The sequence below is a fragment of the Coregonus lavaretus genome, assembly GCF_964263955.1.
Source record: "Coregonus lavaretus genome assembly, chromosome: 15".
Taxonomy (NCBI): domain Eukaryota; kingdom Metazoa; phylum Chordata; class Actinopteri; order Salmoniformes; family Salmonidae; genus Coregonus; species Coregonus lavaretus.
The window spans coordinates 15216085-15240496 of record NC_140002.1 but is presented as its reverse complement, the minus strand read 5'-3'; the positions used below and the strand labels follow the sequence as shown (position 1 = coordinate 15240496).

At 41.2% G+C, this 24412-nt stretch overlaps 1 long non-coding RNA gene across 1 annotated transcript; it reads right to left on the bottom strand.

Annotated features, from left to right (window-relative positions):
- Window positions 1–18395: 18395 nt before the first annotated feature.
- LOC311143030 lies at window positions 18396–20793 on the bottom strand. The gene is made up of 3 exons (XR_014614393.1): window positions 20407–20793; window positions 19771–19832; window positions 18396–18796 (listed from the first exon to the last, which is right to left on the bottom strand). It is a non-coding gene; the product is annotated as an uncharacterized lncRNA (long non-coding RNA).
- Window positions 20794–24412: the final 3619 nt, after the last annotated feature.

Genomic DNA, 24412 nt, shown 5'->3' with positions numbered 1-24412 from the left:
CAACATCAAACATCATACATGATTCTGAATTATTCCGCCTCTGGGATCCATTCTGTTTCTAGCTTACGTAACTGTTAATGTCAACACAGACCTGCTAGTTTGTATATAGGCCTATGTCAAACATTTTTGAGCCAATGTAATAACAGGCATTGCTAAAACTGTGTGAGTACAAACAGTAGACAGCAGGGGGCGCTACTGCTGCAGATTTGAGAATGATCAAAACGAACGATTTAGACTAGTGTTTTTCAACCTGAGCCTGGAGTGGGGTGTAGGCTTTTGTTCCAGTCCAGTACTAACACACCAGACTTAACAAACCAAGGGCTTGATCAAGATGATTGGTCGACAAGTTGTGTTAGTGTGTAAATACTAGGATGGAAGAAAAGGCTGCATACCCTGTGGGTCTCCTGAACTGAGGTGTCATAGTAGTTATCAGTTCATCAAACATCATTAACACCAATACACCACATTCAACAAGTACAATATACCATATGACTCAAATGGCCTTTACAAGTGTACAAGAGCAGGAATTGTATTTGCCTGGCAGACAATGGCAAGGGTACAACTGAATTCACTATCATGGAAAAGTCTCTTGAGAAAGCTTACATGGTGCCAGTCAGGTACAGCCGAGAGTCACTGTCTGTAGTTGTGGTCTTGTAACCAAACTAGTATTGTGTGAACCCTGTAGATAGTGAATAACATGGTCTTGTCAGTCATCCAACGTTTTTTGTTACTTCTATAACTTTTAGGTAACCTCATGGTCAAAGATCTCTACAGACAGTCACACAGGTCTTAGAATACCTGTCAACCATGGTTAGCTACCTGGAATAGGAAAGTGTCCTCGAACCAAAACTTGTCCGTGTTTGGGGGGTAAGGGGTGGGAGGGGTGTGACTCAATCATTTTGAAAGCGAAAGAAGCAAACCAATTGAATGGTATCAATGATCCGTCATGATTTGTGATTTACTAAACAAATTCACACAAGTCTAATTGAGTTAATTTGCATGTTGATGGGTTGTGTGGTGGGAAGAAAAACATGGTTGATGAAACAAAAGAGCAAATGGAAAATATAAGTGGAAATGTATGTGTAGCCTATTTATTTAGATAGCAACTATTTACTAATCTATGGTCTGAGAACGGTCCATGCATCAACCCAATCTGTGTGAATTTCCAAAACGGTTTTCAAAAGACTGGTGGTAAATTTACTGCGGCAATAGTACTTATAAAAACAACCCTCTGTGACTGGCTATTCACGGAACATAACAAACTATTCACATATTCTAATGTGGCGCTACAAGTGTATGGCCTTCAATTGGCACGATGCCTCCGTCTTCTGATTTTCACTCAGTAATGGGAGAATCATATGGACAGACAGGGGGAAGGAAGAAAGAGTGTCACTCCCCCTCCACCCCTGTCTGCCTAGTCACCCGCCAGCAGCAGTTCATGCAAAGGACTGGAATTGGACACAAAGCTGGTCGGGGTGAGGGGGTTGGTGGGGTGTTGGAGGTCGGGGCAGAGGTGCATTAGAGGGAGGGCTCCAACATGAGAGCACTTAACTGGCTAAGAATGCTGGGAAGAGAGAGGGGTGGAGGTGGGCCCTGGGGCCCCGCATGTACAAAGCCTGAGTAATAGGCACACGTTTTTTATGCTTGTTTGTCTCCTACTTTAAAAGCTTTACAGTACTTTTTTTGCTCGGGAGATGGATTGCATTGTATTGAAATGATCCACGTCTACAAGGACCCATATGGTCTGCCATTTAAAGGGAACCGGCTGCTAGTGGCCGCCGCAGCTTGGGGCCCCACGCTAATCCCTAGCTTTTCGAGGCGCACACGGTGGAGCCTGAACCCTATTAGAGCAGAGTGGGCCGTGAGCTGGTGGGCCGTCATGGGCCTTGGGCGGAGCTCCTTGGATTGCAGCAGCCACGCTCGTCTCCCTCTGCCGTGATTGGCAGCTAGGCTTGTCCCCCACGTGAGCAGGCCCTGTCCTTATTGATTCCCCTCCAACGCCTAATTCCATTAATCAGAGCAATTTCCCTGTGGGCAGTGGATTATTTCCATCATCAAATGCCTGATGAAATCTTTAGACGGCGCCGTATTAGGGCCAATCCCCAACAAATAACTGATAGTGTTAACCAGTCACAAGCTGCGCCGGAAAGCAAGTGAGGTGATAATGCGGTGTCATCCTTTTGTGGGTGCGCATTAATGCAGTTGGCTGAGATGGCAATTGACTGCAAATCGACTCTTTCCAATGGCAATGGAACGAACAGGGAAGGGGACCATGCAGAAAATAAAGAACATTGACTGGCAAACTATGGAGCGACTGCGGCCTTTAATCCATTTAAGGCTCCTGACAGGGAGGGCCTAATGCATCGCCAGCGTAGATTGCATTTGCATTTCAGTGCCTCTACCTCCATCCCCCTTTCTCCCTCTCTCTCGCTCTCAGGCTGAACTGCTGGTTGGTGGTTGGTTGCTATGAGAGTGCTACATCGGCATTAAGTACTATCCTGACTGAACGAACAAGCTTTAATTGATTCCTGTTGTGTTCACCTGGTCTCCAGTCCTAAGTGGATACATTTGTGTTAAACTACAGGAAATCTATCGTGGGACAGGCTGGGTTGATGACACAAATAGGAATATTGTATAGGCTACTATCGAAATGACTTGTATAGTAATTAGCAGATCATTTTTTTGGGGGGGTAACACTTTATTTGAACTGTTTGTTATAACAGCGTCATTATCATAAACATGACAAACAATGTCAAAAGCCAAATGTCAACCAAATGTTAAGGAACAAGACAGTACATCTTATTTCACTGAATGTCTAAATTGACAAGACCGTGTCATGTGAAATGCATCGGAAACAGTTAACAGGCGACACGTTGACATAACAGTTAATGTCACCCAGGTAGGCACAAGATGTCATGCCATCTTATGACATTTATTATGTCATGTTATGATGCTGATATTGAATGATATCTCCAAGCTTGGCAGTGTGATTCTGATCAATACTCATAAGATATTTTCTTCTACTGTAGTTACAGTGTTGAAAATGTTTAAAAGCGCCAGTACTCTATTATTATAGTCAGTGACGTGCGTTGAGGTTGGTGGCTGGGTAGGCACTGGCTATTATCAAGGCCAGATTTACTCACAAATAAACCTTGATGAAGGCAGAGTTCACCATAAAACAGATGGCTCCAACAACCAGGGTGACATAGGCTATTAACCGAAATTGACAAACAATTTTCACCAAATGTAAATACCAATGTAGCCAAGATACAAAAGCGATAGCCTTCGATGGTGGCATATTTCATATCATCCAACAAAATGACATGTGCATCCAGTTACAACTGATAGGTGGCACTAAAACACCAATATATGGACACTATATGTGCACATTTCATCCGAATAACTAGCAACGCAAACTCCATAGCCTTTCACATTATATTATTATGTGAAATATTATTACACACACACACACACATATGATAAATAAGGTTCTAATGGATTTCCATATCAACAATCGAAAAAACAGAAAAATGCAGTTCAAAAAGTCAAAAAGTGTCTAATCAAAACGAAATTCTAGTTCCAAGGGATGTTGTCTATTCTCCAGATTCCTGTTGTGTCACTCCCCCTCCACCCCTGTAGCCTAACCTGAAAATTGCGAAGGAGGATTAAGTCCATTCGTCTGGTGAACCTCTAAGTGACAGCGTTGTAGAAGAGACACTGCAGGCACACAGCAGGCCCACGGCTGTGGGAGACGCATCCCCAAGGCCTCCTTCGGTTCCATTTTCACACTGACACAAAAAGTCATTCCAATTACCTCCACAAAGCAAAAGTAAATGTCCAAGATGTGTAAAAGTCTGGGTAAAAAGTATTAATTGATAATGACTAGGGCTGTGATGATACCAGTATCCCAATATTATTTCCATGGCAAAAATGAAAACACGAAGCAGATGAAACTCTGGTCCTTTAAAGTCAAATCCACTTTGTGTTTTGTTTCCTTGCCACGATACTTTATTTTATTTCACCTTTATTTAACCAGGTAAACCAGTTGAGAGCAAGTTCTCATTTACAACTGCGACCTGGCCAAGATAAAGCAAAGCAGTGCGATAAAAACAACAACAGAGTTATATATGGGGTAAAACATAAACATAAAGTCAAAAATACAACAGAAATAAATATATATACAGTGTGTGCAAATGTAGCAAGTAAGGCAATAAATAGGCTATAGTGCAAAATAATTACAATTAGTATTAACACTGGAATGATAGATGTGCAAGAGATGATGTGCAAATAGAGATACTGGGGTGTAAATGAGCAAAATAAATAACAATATGGGGATGAGGTAGTTGGGTGGGCTAATTTCAGATGGGCTGTGTACAGGTGCAGTGATCGGTAAGGTGCTCTGACCACTGATGCTTAAAGTTAGTGAGGGAGATAAGAGTCTCTAGCTTCAGAGATTTTTGCAGTTCGTTCCAGTCATTGGCAGCAGAGAACTGGAAGGAATGTCGGCCAAAGGAGGTGTTGGCTTTGGGGATGACCAGGGAGATATACCTGCTGGAGTGCATACTACGGGTGGGTGTTGCTATGGTGACCAATGAGCTAAGATAAGGCGGGGATTTGCCTAGCAGTGATTTATAGATGGCCTGGAGCCAGTGGGTTTGGCGACGAATATGTAGTGAGGACCAGCCAACAAGAGCGTACAGGTCACAGTGGTGGGTAGTATATGGGGCGTTGGTGACAAAACGGATGGCACTGTGATAGACTACATCCAATTTGCTGAGTAGAGTGTTGGAGGCTATTTTGTAAATGACATCGCCGATACTAATGAGTATCACGATACTGTAACCCTAGTAATGACGTTTCAGACAAGTGGACAGTCCAGTAGTTATTGTTCGCCTGCCCTACGAATCTTGTAGAGCTCCTGTATGCTCCCTCTGTCTGGTCTTAACTTTCATTATTGTTGACGTTCCACTCTTCAAACCCTCCAAAGGCGCTTTACATTATTCAAACTTGGAAAATTGTTTGAGGTGCAGTATAGTGTCCATTTGTCCAATTGTTTTTGCTAGCTAGCACAACAGATTTTTAAAATAGATTATCACAGGGTAAGCACTGCCTACACGTCACTGACTACAGCACTATAATTTATATACATTTAAGTACACAGCTGCCAGTATTTCAATGACATTTACACTCTTAGAAAAAAGGGAAAGGGTGGAAAGGGTTCTACATGGAAACCAAAAGGGTTCTACCTTGAACCAAAATGGGTTCTTCAAAGAGTTCTCCTATGGGGACAGCCGAATAACCCTTTTAGGTTCTAGATAGCAGCTTTGTTTCTAAGAGTATAGCAATAACCATGTAAAATAGAAATACATATATTCATGTTGTGTGTAATAAAATCCAATCAAACAGCAAGATACACTGTATTCACTCAGGACCCTACAAATGTACCTGTATATTGTTTCATTAGTGTATGTACGGCTTCTTACCACCATGGCTTATATGCTACTCCATGTAGCAACCTTAAGGGTTTCCAGTGTAGACTCTTGTCCCTTATTTCCCTACGAAAGCCATCTTTGTAATAACCAATTGCTTCTACATCCCAACAAACAATTCAAACCCTGGCCAAGCAATCTACCACGACCCCTGCCTACATTTCATTGCACATCCCCATATTGAGTGTTTCAAAAACACAGTGTGGGTGATGGGGAAGGTTTTGTAAAATGATTAACCGAAGAATGAAGGAAGTATGCACAGGTCCTGCCCTTAATTTGAACATACACCTTTTTCCATTTATAGAAAAGGTGGGAAGGAAAGGGAGGGAGGGGTATTGTCTTGTCTCTATGCTTTGGTATGTGTCACTTCTTCTGCTCCTCTGTCGCGTGAAGACAACAGCTGCCTGCACCTTTGTTGACCCCATTTCCATCTGTGCGGTTACCAAGACAGAGGAGAAATTAGTTGTATTACTGGTTCCATGCTGCGGTGGGGCTGGCTGTGATTCTGCCCAGATTCTGTCCATTACGGTGGCCCCTCTGTCTTATTAGCCTCAACAAACCCACTAACATGCCAAATCACTGCTTCGTTTGGCCACCAAGAGCTCCACTCAGGGAAAACAGGCGAGGGAACAGAGTTCTACTTGACGCCAGACAGGTGGAGACATGGATATGTATTTGTTTGGAAATAGTCAAATAGAGCTAACATGTGATATGTGCAAATAACATGTTCAAGCCTAATATAAACACAAAAATACTTTGCCTTTCCAAAATGTGTATATGTAAGAAAAAAGGGCACTCAAGTGCAAGTCAATATCCCCCATAAACCATAATTGAGCCCTACACATATCCCAAAATGTCTGAAAATGTATTGTTTAGCTCAATTAATAATTTAAAGTGTGACAGTAGCCAGGTAAACAAAAACAAAGTTGAATTGCTGTCTGTCTTTCTCCAAAGAGAAACAAATATGTACATTTTGTCATTCTGGTACACCATCTCTAACAGTAGCATCACCAGGTCTTGGCACATTGGAGGCCTTTGGAACGTCTAATATGCACCATCACAAATGACTCCATTATTTCGTTTAGGCAGGTCTTAAGGACCAGTGGAGGATGCTCAGAGGAGGAAGGGGAGGACTATCCTTCTCAGTGAATGTAATAAAAAATTAAAATAGTGAAACATAAAAAAAAGTTTTCCTAAATATATTAACGTCACCAAATAATTTATTAAAACACACTGTTTTGCAATGGTCTACAGTAGCCTCAACAGCACTCTGTAGGCTAGCACCATGGTGTAGCCGGAGGACAGCTAGTTTCCGTCCTCCTCTGGGTACATTGACTTCAATACAAAACCTAGGAGGCTCATGGTTCTCACCCCCGTCCATAGACTTAAACAGTAATTATCACAACTCCCGGAGGACATCCTCCAATCAGAGCTCTTGCAGCATGAACTGACATGTTGTCCTCCCAATCAAAGGATCAGAGAATTAATCTAGTACTGAAAGCATGAGGAACAGCTAGCTAGCACTGCAGTGCATAAAATCTGGTGACTAGTTGACTCAAAGAGAGAGAAAGAGAAAGGAGAGCTAGCTTTTCACTTTCACTTTAGCCTACTCAAACACCCGGATCAAACAGAGATGGATGCCATGTTAGCTAGCTGGCTATGGCTATCCAACACTGGAACTCCAATTCAAGGTAAGTTTAAGATTTTATTAATTTATTGCCACCGGGGCCTGCCGGTGTAACTGCTAAACTGCTTGCTGACTGTACACTGTACTGCGTGATTGTAGCGGGTTTACTAAAGCGTTAGTTCTAGGAGCTATGTTGACTATGACATTAGCTAATATGATGACAACAATGTAGGCTGTGTGTAGCAGTTAGCAATTATGATATGAAGGTTTGGCTTGTAAAGTTTTTTTGCCTGGTCACAGACAGCTGATGCTTTGTGCTCTGAAGTCCACAAGCGAAGGGAAAAGGTGAGAGGAGATGAGCATGTTGATGCGAGAAGGAATTTACGAGCAAAGTGATCATGCTTTGTATGTGGCTGCTATGAAAGTGAACTATGTTTGCGTGTGATCAGGGGTGTATTCATTACACCGATTCTGTTGAAAGATGTTTTCTTAAACGGAAGCAAGCGGAACGGGGATAAACATACCTACATTTGTCCAATAGAAACTCTCTGGACTAATGATTACAGCCTAAATCAGCTAGATGCAGGCAAGAGTGTGCAAGGCGGTATTGAATGTGTCACTGTCTGTCACCTTGATTACTCAAATGTTTCTCTCGACCTGTGCACATACGTTATAAACTTTAATTCATAGGATAGGTTGTAGCAATGTTATGATGGGTATAGGGAAAATTTGAGAATCATGTAGTAACCTAAACCTATCGATGTTAAATTGAGCTGGGTGAATGGAATATGAATGACAGTCATCCAATATGCTGTAATAGAAATAAGGCCATGCTCATTTTAAAAAATGATCACCTCAGCCTTTCGTGCTTACCCCTTTCATTTACAGCTCTAATAACATATTTATAATCTTGTAATAAACTATATTTTTGTAATTCTGTTGTAGCGTGATCCGTTTCCTTGCCATGTACCCAGTTAACATCTCTATTGACTCTGCCCTATCCATGAAGAATGTTTGTTACATACACACACACACACACACCGTATTAACAAGCCCCTGTCCATCCATTTATTTATTGACCAAGTTCTTATTCAAAATAAAAACATTTCAACCAGCATTTGTTTTCTTTAATATTCACTCAAACACAATGGTTGCCTAAGTCATATTGATTGTGTGCTGATTTAAAAGTACTTGAAGCAGGGTGTCTCTAATCCAACAGGTCATTTAGAAGTCACCTGGTCAGACAAATGGGTCCTTTTAAAGAACTGTGTTCTTAAATTATTTTATTGATGGGAAATGGCTGGCCTCCACAGGTACCCATACAAACTGACTTAACACGCTGTGAAAGGGTCAATTTGGGCTCCATTTTCCATTTCTTCATTATCTGCATTTAGAGTCACGCAGAGTGTCTCGATGTGGTTTCGAGAAACTTCAGCCCTGCCTGCATTTAGCATTTCGTCTAGTTGCTTCACAGTGGACTAGTAAGTTGTTTTTAATTGCTTTTGACGTGATAGTGTGTTTTTAGAGAACGGAGTTACATTCAGGTTGTTACAGCGCCCGAGGGCACTTATTGTTTAATAACTATATTTAAAACCAATGGAAGCTTTCAATGACTTTCAGTGTTTACTGAGTGTTTGCTTTGATTTTTTCACATTTACAGGAATACTATATATGCCTATTACTCTTTATAAATTACTATACCTTGAATGTGGAAATATTGACGAGGAGGGGAAACTGAGCATAATGTGGATATTGTGGTTGTGGTTTCAACCAATAATATTTTGTCAAAATAATTAATACTTGTAATATATGGTGTCCAAATTAATGTAGAAATGGGACCAGGTTCTGTGTTTATGATAATTATGCCAACTCATTCCCCTATTTCATAAGGAAAAGCAACAAAAGCAATTAGCTTTTTTTGGTGCTCATAACAAGCCACACACATTTTGTGAATCTGGGAAGGCTGGGCTACAGAGAAACCCCACAGTAAAATAAAATAGGTGAGTTTGAATTATTGGCATGCTGTCTAACAAAGCCTGTCAATACATCTAAACTATAGCCACAGTGCTTACTATTCCCCTGCCATGATATTCATGGCAAACAAAACCACTCAGAGAAAAAGCCCCACGCAGTATACAAAACACAATACCAGCCTGATTGACATTTGTCTTTCATAGCTAGAAATTCCCTAATGATTGAAAGGTAAGTGTGTAACATGTTTAAAATCAACCATCAACTGTGCTTGGGCGAAAAGGTAGGCTCGCTAATTGCATTGATGCTTGGTTGATGCTTAAGTAACCCCTAAAGCCTATTTAAAATGACTGGCTAAATTGCATTGGCGGTAACATTTTAAAGGTCCTATGCGGGCACTCTGCTTTAACATATCTGCCCGACATTTGTAAATTATTCCTCTTTTAGACTCCATTAGGAAGTTGATAGACGTGCGGAACATTTCGCCATAGGATTCAGTCAATAGGCATGTAATCAGGAAGTCCAGAGTATGCCATCGCCACTGAAGGGAATTATTTAAAAGATTGCCTTATGAACTGGCTAATTACTGTGCTGACTGTTGGCCCCGATTCTCCCCAAAGTGGGACATTTGTTCTTTAGCCACCATCATTTCGTGATTGACGGAGGAACTAGAAGAGGGGGCCGGGTAAGAAAAGAACCCGTAAATGCACACTCAATTATGCACTAACTGCGGGTTCCATTTACTAACGCGAAACAAGTTGGTAATTAATGTGGGTGATGATTAAGCCATTTTACAAGGGAAAGTCAGAGTGCAGTGGCACTAAAGAACCTCTCATATCGAGGACTGCCAAAACAATATGGAAGTCTCTCCGAATTAGTCAGCATTTTGGTTCCTGCCAAATAGTGAGCCTTTAAAAGCAACTACTGTAGCTGCTTCATAAAGCATTGATAATAGCTTTGCAATTAAATGCTATGTATTTTGCAAGGAATAAACATTTATTTATTATGCATCTGTATCATATGTGTTAACCATATGGTAACTTATGGTAACTAGATGGTAACTTACTGTATTGTTTTATTACACTAAATTAGTAATTATTAGCGATTATTGTGTATAATACTTTCAGACATAAGGTAACTTTTCAAAATGTCTGTCTTTTTTTCACTGAGCTATATGCTACATTTCAATGGCAATATAGAGGTGCCATGCACTGGGCCCCAAATGGAGCATCCACAGCACACATTTGGTGACAAAACACTTGTTTAACTTTACCCCCCCTCCCCATTTGTCCAGCCTGTTTGCTCATCTGCTTAACATCCAGACTGGCTAGAGTGGGGGGGCTTTAGGCTAAGCTAAAGGTGCTGGCGGGAGGCAGGAAGGAGTGGTGTAGTCAGGCTTCCCCCCCCCCAGGCACTCTCACCAATGCGGGAGTAATCCTCCCAACGTAAACACTTGTACCTCCCTGGGTCCTGGTCATCCTGGTTGTTCTGGTTGTGAATACGGAAGGGGTTGGGAGGGGGTGCATGTTTGCATGGTTGCTTATACACTTGTACATCCTGGGGAAGATCAACCCACCTCCATCCTCTCAGTAGGGGCGGAGTCACACACAAAACAGCCCCGCTGTCAATGGATATCTCTCTGCTGACCCGTGACGACCTCGCCATTCTGACAAAAACAAAGGTGGGAGTGAAAGAGGCATGAGATCACACACATTTAAATCAACTGGGTTGGTGCTCTCATTCACTCAAACCCCACTGGGGTGAATACTGACAATATGCTGGTTGGGTGCCTGCCACTATTATAAAGTGATGGGGAGGATATAGTGACGACTATATAACAAGTGAGTAGGATAATTGTTGCTATTTGTAACACTATTTAGGAGAGCTGATATGTCATCAATTTCTGAGGTTGTTTCATTGGAGGCAATCATAATACTTAGGCTACCAATACCATATCCAATTTGGATTGTTAATTTGATTGGGTAAATAAGACACAAGCCTAATGAACGACGGTATCGAGTTGTGCATTATAGCATTAACAATCACGACTTCTCAAACCACAAGTGTTTTTGTTTCACGTATACAACAAATCTACAGAATTGTTTACAAGTGCTCAGGGAGCAGTGGGCCATAGGATACCGTCGTGTGAGCAGAAAGAGTTGATCCGTGGTTGTCTGGCGCCTCGGGTGAAACGGGGCTACCGGTGAGCTGCCCTTAGCCCTCTCTCCTCTCTCTGCTCATTCCCTGTCCCTGTGGATTAAGTGGCGCTCGCTCCCTTGCAGGAGCTGGGAAACTCCTTACTAACCCAGATGAGGTGATAGCCTCCTTTTTCTTCTTGCTCACATAGGGGGAGCAAATGACCAGCGAGAACTCAATTAGCAACATGTCTCCCCTCCGACCAGGGTTCGATGCAGAGGCTTGTTCCAGGAGGCCTCGGAGATCAGCCTGGTCATGCAGAGCAACAGGGAGATAGAGAGTGGAATCTGCCCCAACACAGATTTGCTTAATTGAGTTTGACTCCCACAATTACAGGCTAATAATGCCTTTTGAATAGTGCCAGTAAAAGGCTTGCAGCCCAGGCAGTTGCACTGTACTCCCATATGTCCTCAGCTGGCCCAGTCGCTTGCCAGTGACAAACACAGAGAGCGAGGGGAATTGCCAGTGGACTTTGGTTAAGCAGTGGTTATTGAATCCTTAATAGGACCCCAGGAGAATTCTGAATCAATAATGGCGGAATTAATGGGCAAGGCGCGATGAGAATGTCAGCGCCACAGGGGGCGTATGTGGCCTTTGAGCCTGCATCCACCGCCGATACGATGGCGCTCTTCCTGAGCACTTTAATGAGGCTTGACCTGTTTGTTTGTGTTGACTTGTTTGTTTTGAATGTGTAAGTCGCTCTATTGTGTTTACGATTGCTCTGTTTGGGTCATTTAGTCGCTTACCCAGGCATTTCTAGGTCATCTTTTGAATTATACAAATATTGTTACATAGTATTTTATCAAATGTAGTTACATATTAGTGATCTCATTGATTTGCCATGCTATAATATGAACACCATACTGAAACCATGTATTGTATTTACTGATCATTTAAAAAACAAAACTATTAACATCTATTAGAATGTTTATCTGACCAAATGATCTTCCAAATTGTACATAGGTAAATTACACAGCCTCCTGGTCTAAACGGATCTAAACCAGACTACTGGAAGTGGTTGTGTGAACACACTCCCAGTGTCCTAAAAATAAATAAGAAAACAACTACTCCAGGTTTATGAGAATATGTATGTAACATAAGCCTTGTTCCTTGCTGGTTTAATTCTAGACTCCATAATACAATATTTATGTTTTATTTATCTTTATTCAGTATGTCCAAAGAACACACCTACAGTGAGGGAAAAAAGCATTTGATCCGCTGCTGATTTTGTACGTTTGCCCACTGACAAAGACATGATCAGTCTATAATTTTAATGGTAGGTTTATTTGAACAGTGAGACAGAAAAACAACAAAAAAAATCCTGAAAAACGCATGTCAAAAATGTTAGAAATTGATTTGCATTTTAATGAGGCAAATAAGTATTTGACCCCTCTGCAAAACATGACTTAGTACTTGGTGGCAAAACCCTTGTTGGCAATCACAGAGGTCAGACGTTTCTTGTAGTTGGCCACCAGGTTTGCACACATCTCAGGAGGGATTTTGTTCCACTCCTCTTTGCAGATCTTCTCCAAGTCATTAAGGTTTCGAAGCTGACGTTTGGCAACTCGAACCTTCAGCTCCCTCCACAGATTTTCTATGGGATTAAGGTCTGGAGAATGGCTAGGCCACTCCAGGACCTTAATGTGTTTCTTCTTGAGCCACTCCTTTGTTGCCTTGGCCGTGTGTTTTGGGTCATTGTCATGCTGGAATACCCATCCACGACCCATTTTCAATGCCCTGGCTGAGGGAAGGAGGTTCTCACCCAAGATTTGACGGTACATGGCCCCGTCCATCGTCCCTTTGATGCGGTGAAGTTGTCCTGTCCCCTTAGCAGAAAAACACACCCAAAGTATAATGTTTCCACCTCCATGTTTGACGGTGGGGATGGTGTTCTTGGGGTCATAGGCAGCATTCCTCCTCCTCCAAACACGGCGAGTTGAGTTGATGCCAAAGAGCTCAATTTTGGTCTCTTCTGACCACAACACTTTCACCCAGCTCTCTTCTGAATCATTCAGATGTTCATTGGCAAACTTCAGACGGGCTTGTATATGTGCTATCTTGAGCAGGGGGACCTTGCGGGCGCTGCAGGATTTCAGTCCTTCACGGTGTAGTGTGTTACCAATTGTTTTCTTGGTGACTATGGTCCCAGCTGCCTTGAGATCATTGACAAGATCCTCCCGTGTAGTTCTGGGCTGATTCCTCACCGTTCTCATGATCATTGCAACTCCACGAGGTAAGATCTTGCATGGAGCCCCAGGCCGAGGGAGATTGCAGTTCTATTGTGTTTCTTCCAGTTGCGAATAATCGCACCAACTGTTGTCACCTTCTCACCAAGCTGCTTGGCGATGGTCTTGTAGCCCATTCCAGCCTTGTGTAGGTCTACAATCGTGTCCCTGACATCCTTGGAGAGCTCTTTGGTCTTGGCCATGGTGGAGAGTTTGGAATCTGATTGATTGATTGCTTCTGTGGACAGGTGTCTTTTATACAGGTAACAAGCTGAGATTAGGAGCACTCCCTTTAAGAGTGGGAGCCAGAAATCTTTCTGATTGAGATGTGGTAAAATACTTATTTCCCTAATTAAAATGCAAATCAATTTATAACATTTTTGACATGCGTTTTTCTAGATTTTTTTGTTCTTATTCTGTCTCTCACTGTTCAAATAAACCTACCATTAAAATTATAGACTGATCATTTCTTTGTCAGTGGGCAAACATACAAAATCAGCAGGGGATCAAATACTTTTTTCCCTCACTGTATAGTGTATCAAGATGTTTACCACTGTAATTTTTAGTTTGCTCACTGTGCAATAAAAAAAGGGTACCATGTACAGTCACCTCAAATTATTGACAACCTTGATAAAGATGTGCAAAAAATATAAAATACAAATACTAAGCTATATATACTGTATATACACAGTACCAGTCAAAAGTTTGGACACAACTACTCATTCAAGGGTTTTTCTTTTTTAAACTATTTTCTACATTGTAGAATAACAGTGAAGACATCAAAACTATGAAATAACACATATGGAATCATGTAGTAACCAAAAAAGTGTTAAACAAATTTAAATATATTGTATATTTGAGATTCTTCAAAGTAGCCACCCTGTGCCTTGATGGCAGCTTTGCACACTCTTGGCATTCTCTCAATCAGCTTCACCTGAAATGCTTTTCCAACAGTCTTGAAGGAGTTCCCACATATGCTGAGCACTTGTTGGCTGCTTTTCCTTCACTCTGCGGTCCAACTCATCCCAAGCCATCTCAATTGGTTTGAGGTCGGGTGATTGTGGAGGCCAGGTCATATGATGCAGCACTCCATTACTCTCCTTCTTGGTCAAATAGCCCTTACACAGCCTGGAGGTGTCAACAGCAAAGCACCCCCACACCATCACACCTCCTCCTCCATGCTTCACGGTGGGAACCACACATGCGGAGATCATCCGTTCACCTACTCTGCTTCTCACAAAGACACGGCGGTTGTAACCAGACCAAAGGACATATTTCCACCGGTTGAATGTCCATTGCTCATGTTTCTTGGCCCAAGCAGGTCTCTTCTTCTTATTGGTGTCCTTTAGTAGTGGTTTCTTTGCAGCAATTCGACCATGAAGGCCTGATTCACACAGTCCCTTCTGAACAGTTGATGTTAAGATGTGTCGGTTACTTGAACTCTGTGAAGCATTTATTTGGGCTGCAATTTCTGATGCTGGTAACTCTAATGAACTTATCCTCTGCAGCAGAGGTAACTCTGGGTCTTCCATTCCTGTGGCGGTCCTCATGAGAGCTGTCCGTATTGACTGACCTTCATGTCTTAAAGTAAGAATGGACTGTCATTTATCTTTGCTTATTTGAGCTGTTCTTGCCATAATATGGACTTGGTCGTTTACCATATAGGGCTATCTTCTGTATACCACCCCTACCTTGTCACAACACAACTGTTTGGCTCAAACGCATTAAGGAAAGAAAATCCACAAATTAACACACCTGTTAATTGAAATGCATTCCAGGTGACTACCTCATCACGCTGGTTGAGAGAATGCCAAGAGTGTGCAAAGCTGCCATCAAGGCAGGGTGGCTATTTGAAGAATCTCAAATATAACATACAGTTGAAGTCGGAAGTTTACATACACTTAGGTTGGAGTCATTAAAACTCGTTTTTCAACCACTCCACAAATGTCTTGTTAACAAACTATAGCTTTGGCAAGTCGGTTAGGTCATCTACTTTGTGCATGACACAAGTAATTTTTCCAACAATTGTTTACAGACAGATTATTTCACTTATAATTCACTGTATCACAATTCCAGTGGGTCAGAAGTTTATATACACTAAGTTGACTGTGCCTTTAAACAGCTTGGAAAATTCCAGAAAATGATGTCATGGCTTTAGAAGCTTCTGATAGGCTAATTGACATAATTTGAGTCAATTGGAGGTGTACCTGTGGATGTATTTCAAGGCCTACTTTCAAACTCAGTGCCTCTTTATTTGACATCATGGGAAAATCAAAAGAAATCAGCCAAGACCTCAGAAAAAAAATGGTAGACCTCCACAAGTCTGGATCATCCTTGGGAGCAATTTCCAAACGCCTGAAGGTACCTTGTTCATCTGTACAAACAATAGAACGCAAGTATAAACACCATGGGACCACGCAGCCGTCATATCGCTCAGGAAAGAGACGCATTCTGTCTCCTAGAGATTAACGTACTTTGGTGCGAAAAGTGCAAATCAATCCCAGAACAACAGCAAAGGACCTTGTGAATATGCTGGAGGAAACAGGTACAAAAGTATCTATAGTATCCACAGTAAAACGAGTCCTATATCGACATAACCTGAAAGGCCGCTCAGCAAGGAAGAAGCCACTGCTCCAAAACCGCCATAAAAAAGCCAGACTACGGTTTGCAACTGCACATGGGGACAAAGATCGTACTTTTTGGAGAAATGTCCTCTGGTCTGATGAAACAAAAATAGAACTGTTTGGCCATAATGACCATTGTTATGTTTGGAGGAAAAAGGTGGGTCTTGCAAGCCGAAGAACACCATCCCAACCGTGAAGCACGGGGTTGGCAGCATCATGCTGTGGGGGTGCTTTGCTGCAGGAGAGAATGGTGCACTTCACAAAATAGATGGCATCATGAGGAAGGAAAATGATGTGGATATATTGAAGCAACATCTCAAGACATCAGTCAGGAAGTTAAAGCTTGGTCGCAAGTGGGTCTTCCAAATGGACAATGACCCCAAGGATACTTCCAAAGTTGTGGCAAAATGGCTTAATGACAACAAAGTCAAGGTATTGGAGTGGCCATCACAAAGCCCTGACCTCAATCATATAGAACATTTGTGGGCAGAACTGAAAAAGAGTGTGCGAGCAAGGAGGCCTACAAACCTGACTCAGTTACAACAGCTCTGTCAGGAGGAATGGGCCAAAATTCACCCAACTTATTAAAAAGCTTGTGGAAGGCTACCCGAAACGTTTGACCCATGTTAAACAATTTAAAGGCAATGCTACCAAACACTAATTGAGTGTATATAAACTTCTGACCCACTGGGAATGTGATGAAAGAAATAAAAGCTGAAATAAATCATTCTCTCTACTATTATGCTGACATTTCACATTCTTAAAATAAAGTGGTGATCCTAACTGACCTAAGACAGGGAATCTTTACTAGGATTAAATGTCAGGAATTGTGAAAAACTGAGTTTAAATGTATTTGGCTAAGGTGTATGTAAACTTCCGACTTCAACTGTATATATACAGCGGCTTGCGAAAGCATTCACCCCCCTTGGCATTTTTCCTATTGTGTTGCCTTAAAACCTGGAAATGAAATGGATTTTTTGGGGGATTTGTATCATTTGATTTACACAACATGCCTACCACTCTGAAGATGCAAAATATTTTTTCTTGTGAAAAAAAAACAAGAAATAAGACAAAAAAACACAACTTGAGCGTGCGTAACTATTCACCCCCCCAAAGTCAATACTTTGTAGAGCTACCTTTTGCAGCAATTACAGCTGCAAGTCTCTTGGGGTATGTCTCTATAAGCTTTGCACATCTAGCCACTGGGATTTTTCCCATTCTTCAAGGCAAAACTGCTCCAGCTCCTTCAAGTTGGATTGGTTCCGCTGGTGTACAGCAATCTTTAAGTCATACCACAGATTCTCAATTGGATTGAGGTCTGGGCTTTGACTAGGCCATTCCAAGACATTTAAATGTTTCCCCTTAAACCACTCGAGTGTTGCTTTAGCAGTATGCTTAGGTTCATTGTCCTGCTGGAAGGTGAACCTCTGTCCCAGTCTCAAATCTCTGGAAGACTGAAACAGGTTTCCCTCAAGAATTTCCCTGTATTTAGCGCCATCCATCATTCCTTCAATTCTGACCAGTTTCCCAGTCCCTGCCGATGGAAATTATCCCCACAGCATGATGCTGCCACCACCATGCTTCACTGTGGGGATGGTGTTCTCGGGGTGATGAGAGGTGTTGGGTTTGCGCCAGACATAACGTTTTCCTTGATGGCCAAAAAGCTCAATTTTAGTCTCATCTGACCAGAGTACTTCCTTCCATATGTTTGGGGAGTCTCCCACATGCCTTTAGGCGAAAACCAAACATGTTTGCTTCTTTTTTTCTTTAAGCAATGGCTTTTTTCTGGCCACTCTTCCGTAAAGCCCAGCTCTGTGGAGTGTACGGCTTAAAGTGGTCCTATGGACAGATACTCCAATCTGCGCTGTGGAGCTTTGCAGACCCTTCAGGGTTATCTTTAAGTCGCTCTGGATAAGAGCGTCTGCTAAATGACGTAAATGTAAACTTTGGTCTCTTTGCAAAATAACCAAGCTAGTTTTTTTTTTTTTTTTTTATAACATAGCATTTTCAAAATTCAAACAGACCCCAAGCAACTGGACACAGACATTTGATGTATGTTACTTTTACCATAAAAGATTCTTGTTGAATACCCCGTTCTTTTTTTGAGTTAGCATTAGTGTTATCTCCCCTGTATTTTAGATTTGGACAAATAAACATTATTTGGATATATCTGAATGTCTAACATCTGTTTGATGCTACAGAGCCCTGTACAGCTTATATAAATATCTTCTGAGAATCCATAAAGGCAGACAACTTTCGAAGATTGATAGAAAATATCCATATTTATTTTATGGTGGTTCTACATGTTATTATGCTGAGCCACACTGGCTGCGTTTACACAGGCAGCCCAATTCTGATATTTTTTCACTAATTGGTGTTTTTCAGAACTGATCTGATTGGTCACAATACCAATTAGTGAAAAAAAGATCCGAATTGGGCTGCCTGTGTAAACTCAGCCATAGTCCGTTATCTGGCTTTGGTACACTGGCAATGGTGTTTGGCATGGTGGGATGTGGAAGCTGAGACTCTTTGTGCTTGTGGCGAATGGTCCTGTCCTGTCTGCGGTGTACGACCAGCTGGATAAGACTCTGCCGGAAGTGGTGTAGGGCTCGTCGACCTTAATCACCAACTGTTTGCAGAATATTTGCTGGTACTGCATGTCTCCTGTGGAAGGGACGTAGGGCAACACAACTTTTGTTTATTTATTTAATCAGGGACTCATACTGAGACCAAGCTCTCTTTTACAGATGAGCCCTGATTTACATAAATTACAGAAAATACACACATCAAAATATAAATGCAAAATGCAAGCTGAAAGAAAAACAAACACATTCATCAGTAATAAGGTTGCTAAAGCTGTCAACTGATTGGGACCTAATTGTTTAGAGACAGACTAGTGTATTGTTTAGGGACATTGGGAGCTGCTTTTCAGAGGAAAGTCAGTCAACAAAGTGAATTGGCTGGGGGGCTGCAGAAGGTGTGAAAAGTGTTAGGAGGGCAGTTCTTAAACAGCATGTATTGTTGTGTATGGGAGATTGAGGGAAAATGGCACCTTTCAATCGTTCTCATAGACAACAATACATGTACTGTCTCTAAGCACAACCCTGCACAATCAAAACCCTTTTCCTAATTTCAAAGACCTATCTGTAAACCTCCCCCAGCCCATTGACAGATCATTCATGTCAATAGTAGCCCTTGGCGGGGGATTTTTGTAGACGTGTCTTTGTATTGTGTTTTCAGAATCTGCAGAGAGAAAATAATGAGGTGTTGTGTCATTACTGTTGTAGTCTTGATTTTATATCTTTCAGTGTCCCTTGCTCGTTTTTTGTCTCCCACAATCTTGTGGTGCTTCATAACCGCAAGATGTGTCCCCTCCCTCATGTTCGTGTACCCAAAATTCCGCTGCTTTGGGGTATTTTTTAGCAGGGCACTGTGGAAGGACTCCAGATAACCTGAGTTTTACCAGGTAAAAATATAAAAGGGGTAGACTAAATGTATTACATGGTCTGGAAGTTACTCTGTGGTCCTCAGCTACATCTAACCACCTGTAACTCCATAATACAAACGCTACCGAATTCATGTGTATGTAAATTGAGCTATCTTAGCCGTCAGCTTGTAAATATTTTTTGCCAATTTACCTCCACCTTGTGCAGAGCTAAGGGTTGGAAGCACATGCTGGTGAAATCAGATTCTGTAACACCTACAACAAAACACACAAAAATACACAATTTAACCACCCCACTAATTGTATTGATCTCTATTAGACTGGATAGTTTAGTACACCAAACATGGACATTTCAATATTGTCAGCTTGCTGTTAGCTAGCGTCACTAAATTGGCAGCAAGATTGCTAAAACAGCTGAAAACCAACTAACCAAACATAGACGATTTATACACATTCATCATTGCTACCAACACAAACAGGGAGTGAGTTAGCTATATCGACAATTCTATTTTTAGTAACAGTGTTTTCCAGACAAGGGTGGAATAGATGGCTACCAGATTGAGCTACTCTTATTTGCTCATGTTAGCTAGTTTACGTTAGTTAGTCAAAGATAGAACGAACAAACAAACACGTTTACTCTGCTGAAGCTACCAGTCTAGGAGTGATTACCATGGCATAGGCTAAATTGATTGACAGTGTGTATCCAAAAGATAGCTAGCTAACTATATAATTTAGCTGATGGCTTTCTGAGTTCAATACATTACTGTAACGTTAGCCAGCTAATTTACCTAGTCCAGCTAATCTAGTACGCTAGCTAAATTTATGTTACCTCTAATCGAGAATCTTCCGTTTTGTTGTGAAGGAAAGAAATGGTGGTATGGCATCACTTCTCAGCTGTCGTCGAAATGGATTCCCCATCAGTTCAGCCTGAAAATCCCTCGGATAATCTTTGGTCACCATAAACCTCATTCTTGATATCTGCAAGCCACTGACAGAATCGAGGTAAATCTCTGGTATGTAGAACGGTGAAATATAACTCATTTTCGCGCTTGTTTGTAATTAGCACAGCCAGACACAGAACACCACACAGGCATGATGACTAACGTTAATGAAAAACAAACTTTTAAAAATAATATTGCCTAGAGAAATTCTGACATGACTGTGTGTTGGTCGTTCGAAGTAAACAATTATCCAAGTTTGTGGGCACGCCCCATCTACCTAGCAGGCGGTATCTACATTCGCTATGAATGCTGGACGTTGTGGTTCACTGTGACCGGCCGAATACACAGGAAATCGAAACTTCCCGATTCTAACAGTGAAATTAAAATGCGCTCGTTCTAGCTTGTGGTTTGGATAATTTTGATGTCAATGACAAAACGTAGTGTTGTTAACATAGTAATGGCAAGGTGAAATGTCCCTTTAAGAAGCTTTAGGGGTGCCAATAATTTTGACACCTATCTTTGAGATTTGTTTTATTACTTGTTAAACAAAATGTAATTCAAGCAATTGTAGTAAGATAAAAAATATAATTTTCACACAAAAAATATCATACAATATAGCTCAGTATTTGTATTATTTATTTTATACAGTCTTTTTTGCTAATCTTTTTACATTTTGGAGGTGACTATGTACAGGGCATTCGGAAAGTATTCAGACCACTTTACTTTTTCCACATTTTGTTACCTTACAGCCTTATTCTAAAATGGATTCAATTGTTTTTTTCTTCTCCTCATCAATCTACACACAATACCCCATAATGACAAATCAAAAACAGGTTTTTAGAAATTTTAGCAAATGTATAAGAAAACAACAACTGAAATATCACATTTACATAAGTATTCAGACCCTTTACTCAGTACTTTGTTGAAGCACGTTTGGCAGCGATTACAGCCTCAAGTCTTTTTTGGGTATGACGCTACAAGCTTGGCACACCTGTATTTGGGGAGTTTCTCCAATTCTTCTCTGCAGATCCTCTCAAGCTCTGTCAGGTTGGATGGGGAGCATCGCTGCACAGCTCTTTTCAGGTCTCTCCAGAGATATTCGATTGGGTTCAAGTCTGGGCTCTGGTTGGGTCACTCAAGGACATTCAGAGACTTGTCCCGAAGCCACTCATGCGTTGTCTTGGCTGTGTGCTTACGGTTGTCATCCTGTTGGAAGGTGAACCTTCGCCCCAGTCTGAGGTCCTGAGCGCTCTGGAGCAGGTTTTCATCAAGGATCACTCTGTACTTTGCTCCGTTCATCTTTCCCTTGATCCTGACTAGTCTCCCAGTCCCTGCCACTGAAAAACATCCCCACAGCATGATGCTGCCACCACCATGCTTCACCATAGGGATGGTGCCAGGTTTCATCCAGACGTGACGCTTTGCAAACATTTCTAAAATCATTTTTTCACTTTGTCATTATGGGGTATTGTGTGTAGATTGGTGAGGATTTTTATTTATTTAATCAATTTTAGAATAAGGCTGTAACGTAACAAAATGTGGATAAAGGGAAGGGGTCTGAATACTTTCCGAATGCACATATTCATGGGTTGCTGTGCGGTCGCGTCATGACATTGTTATGAACGCTCTATAGATGTCTTAGTTGCGCCCGAAAGTCCAGTCGTGTCATTCTAAACGAGGGCTAATGAATGCTTCATCTAAATTACATGGCCTGGAAATACGATGACTTTGCTAAAGTAGGCAAGTGGTTAGTAGGAAACAACTTTGGTATCATTATGTTGTCAAATTTACTTTAGAGATATGGCAATGTTGCCATTAGCTAGCAAAGTTTGTCAAAAATAGTTAGCAATGCTTACGTTAGCTAGCAAAATTTCAGTGCCGTCCCCTCAATCGTAGTTGGCTAGCTAAAGTTATACTGCTTCTAAAGTCAATCTTGAGACCTTACAATAATGACAAAAGGTTTTCTTACTAATTATTTACCTCCTTTTAAAATGTAATCTTGTTTCCAAGCCACTATAATGCACTTTAGATGAATTCTTCATCAACGCCAATTGAGAATGCATTAAGTAGAACGTTCAGTCGGGCGCAGTGCCTAAAGAGAATCGCCATAACAATATTGTGACGCAACGTGCAAACCATGAATAGACTCCCTATGGACACCCTTACGAAAAAAGATACCAGTTTTGAAACTGCAGTAAAAGTGCAGTAACTGCAGTCGACTGTGGTATTTTGGACAGAGTAATTGCAGAATAACTGCAGTTACAGTGCATTCAGACCCCTTTACCTTTTCCACATTTTGTTACTTTACAGCCTTATTCTAAAATGGATTAAATTGTTTTTTTCTTCATCAATCTACACAAAATACCTCATAATGACAAAGCAAAAACAGGTTTTTAGAAATGCATGTCCAAATGCATGTCCAATCAATAGAATTTACCACAGGTGGACTCCAATCAAGTTGTAGAAACATCTGAAGGATGATCAATGAAAACAGGATGCACCAGAGCTCAATTTCAAGTCTCATAGCAAAGGGTCTGAATACTTATGTAAATAAGGTATTTCTGTTGTTAATTTTAATAAATTTGCCTAAATGTCTTAAAACCTGTTTTTGCTTTGTCATATTGGGGTATTGTGTGTAGATTGCTGAGTTAAACATTTAATTTAATCAATTTTAGAATAAGGCTGTAACGTAACAAAATGTGAAAAAAATTAAAGGGTCTGAATACTTTCCGAATGTAGTTATACTACAGTGTACTGCAGTTATACTGCACTCTGACTGCAATATTTTTTTATAAGGGCATTATATATTGAAAAGGTCGAAGGGAGTAAAAACATGACGTGTGAACCACCCATTTCAGAAATAAAACGTAATGTGTGAAGATTATAAAAACATTTGTTCCAAATAGAGCACACTCTTCTGGTAATATTGTTCTGAAATGACTCGGAGGTAGTAAAACTATCAATGAAAGGAGAGTGTTTTACACACAGCCATCTTAGGACAGGAGCTGAACATAAAATAACTGTAGAATAAAGTAATGTCCGCTCACTGTTTGCTGCTCTCAAAAGAAGGGATCTTATAATAGAGCTTTTAGTGAGATAAAAATGCAAAGACTATGTCAGTCAAATATGTTTTTGTCACACTAAAAGCTATGAGTAAAGATCACTTGTGGGAGATGCAAAAGGTAAGCGAAAATTACTTTATTCTACAATAATAAAACCAAGCCATCGCTTGAACTAATTTTTATGTTCTCCTTACTCCCATATTCAAGGCTTCTTATTCACAGCCCATATATTTACACACATTTAAAGGGATAGTTCAGCCAAATTACAAAATGTCCTTTGTTTCCTTACCTTGAAAGCAGTTTATGGACAAGGAGATACAGCAATCCACACTTTGGTTTTACTTCTTTCACGGTAAGGAAACAAATGTACTGAACAAAAATATAAACGCAGCATGCAACAATTTCAACAGTTTTACTGAGTTACAGTTCATATAAGGAAATCAATCAATTTATATAAATTCATTAGGCCCTAATCTATGGATTTCACATGACTGGGCAGGGGCCTGGGATAGCATAGGCCCACCCACTTGGGAGGCAGGCCCACCCACTGGGGAGCCAGGCCCAGCCAATCAGAATTATTTTTCCCCCCACAAAATGACTTTATTACAGACAGAAATACTCCTCAGTTTTATCAGCTGTTCAGGTGGCTGGTCTCAGATGATCCCGCAGGTGAAGAAGCCGGATGTGGAGGTCCTGGGCTGGCATGGTTACACGTGGTCTGCGGTTTTGAGGCCGGTTGGACATACTGCCACGACGTTGGAGGCAGCTTATGGTAGAGAATGAACATTAAATTATCTGCCAACAGCTCTGGTGGACATTCCTGCAGTCAGCA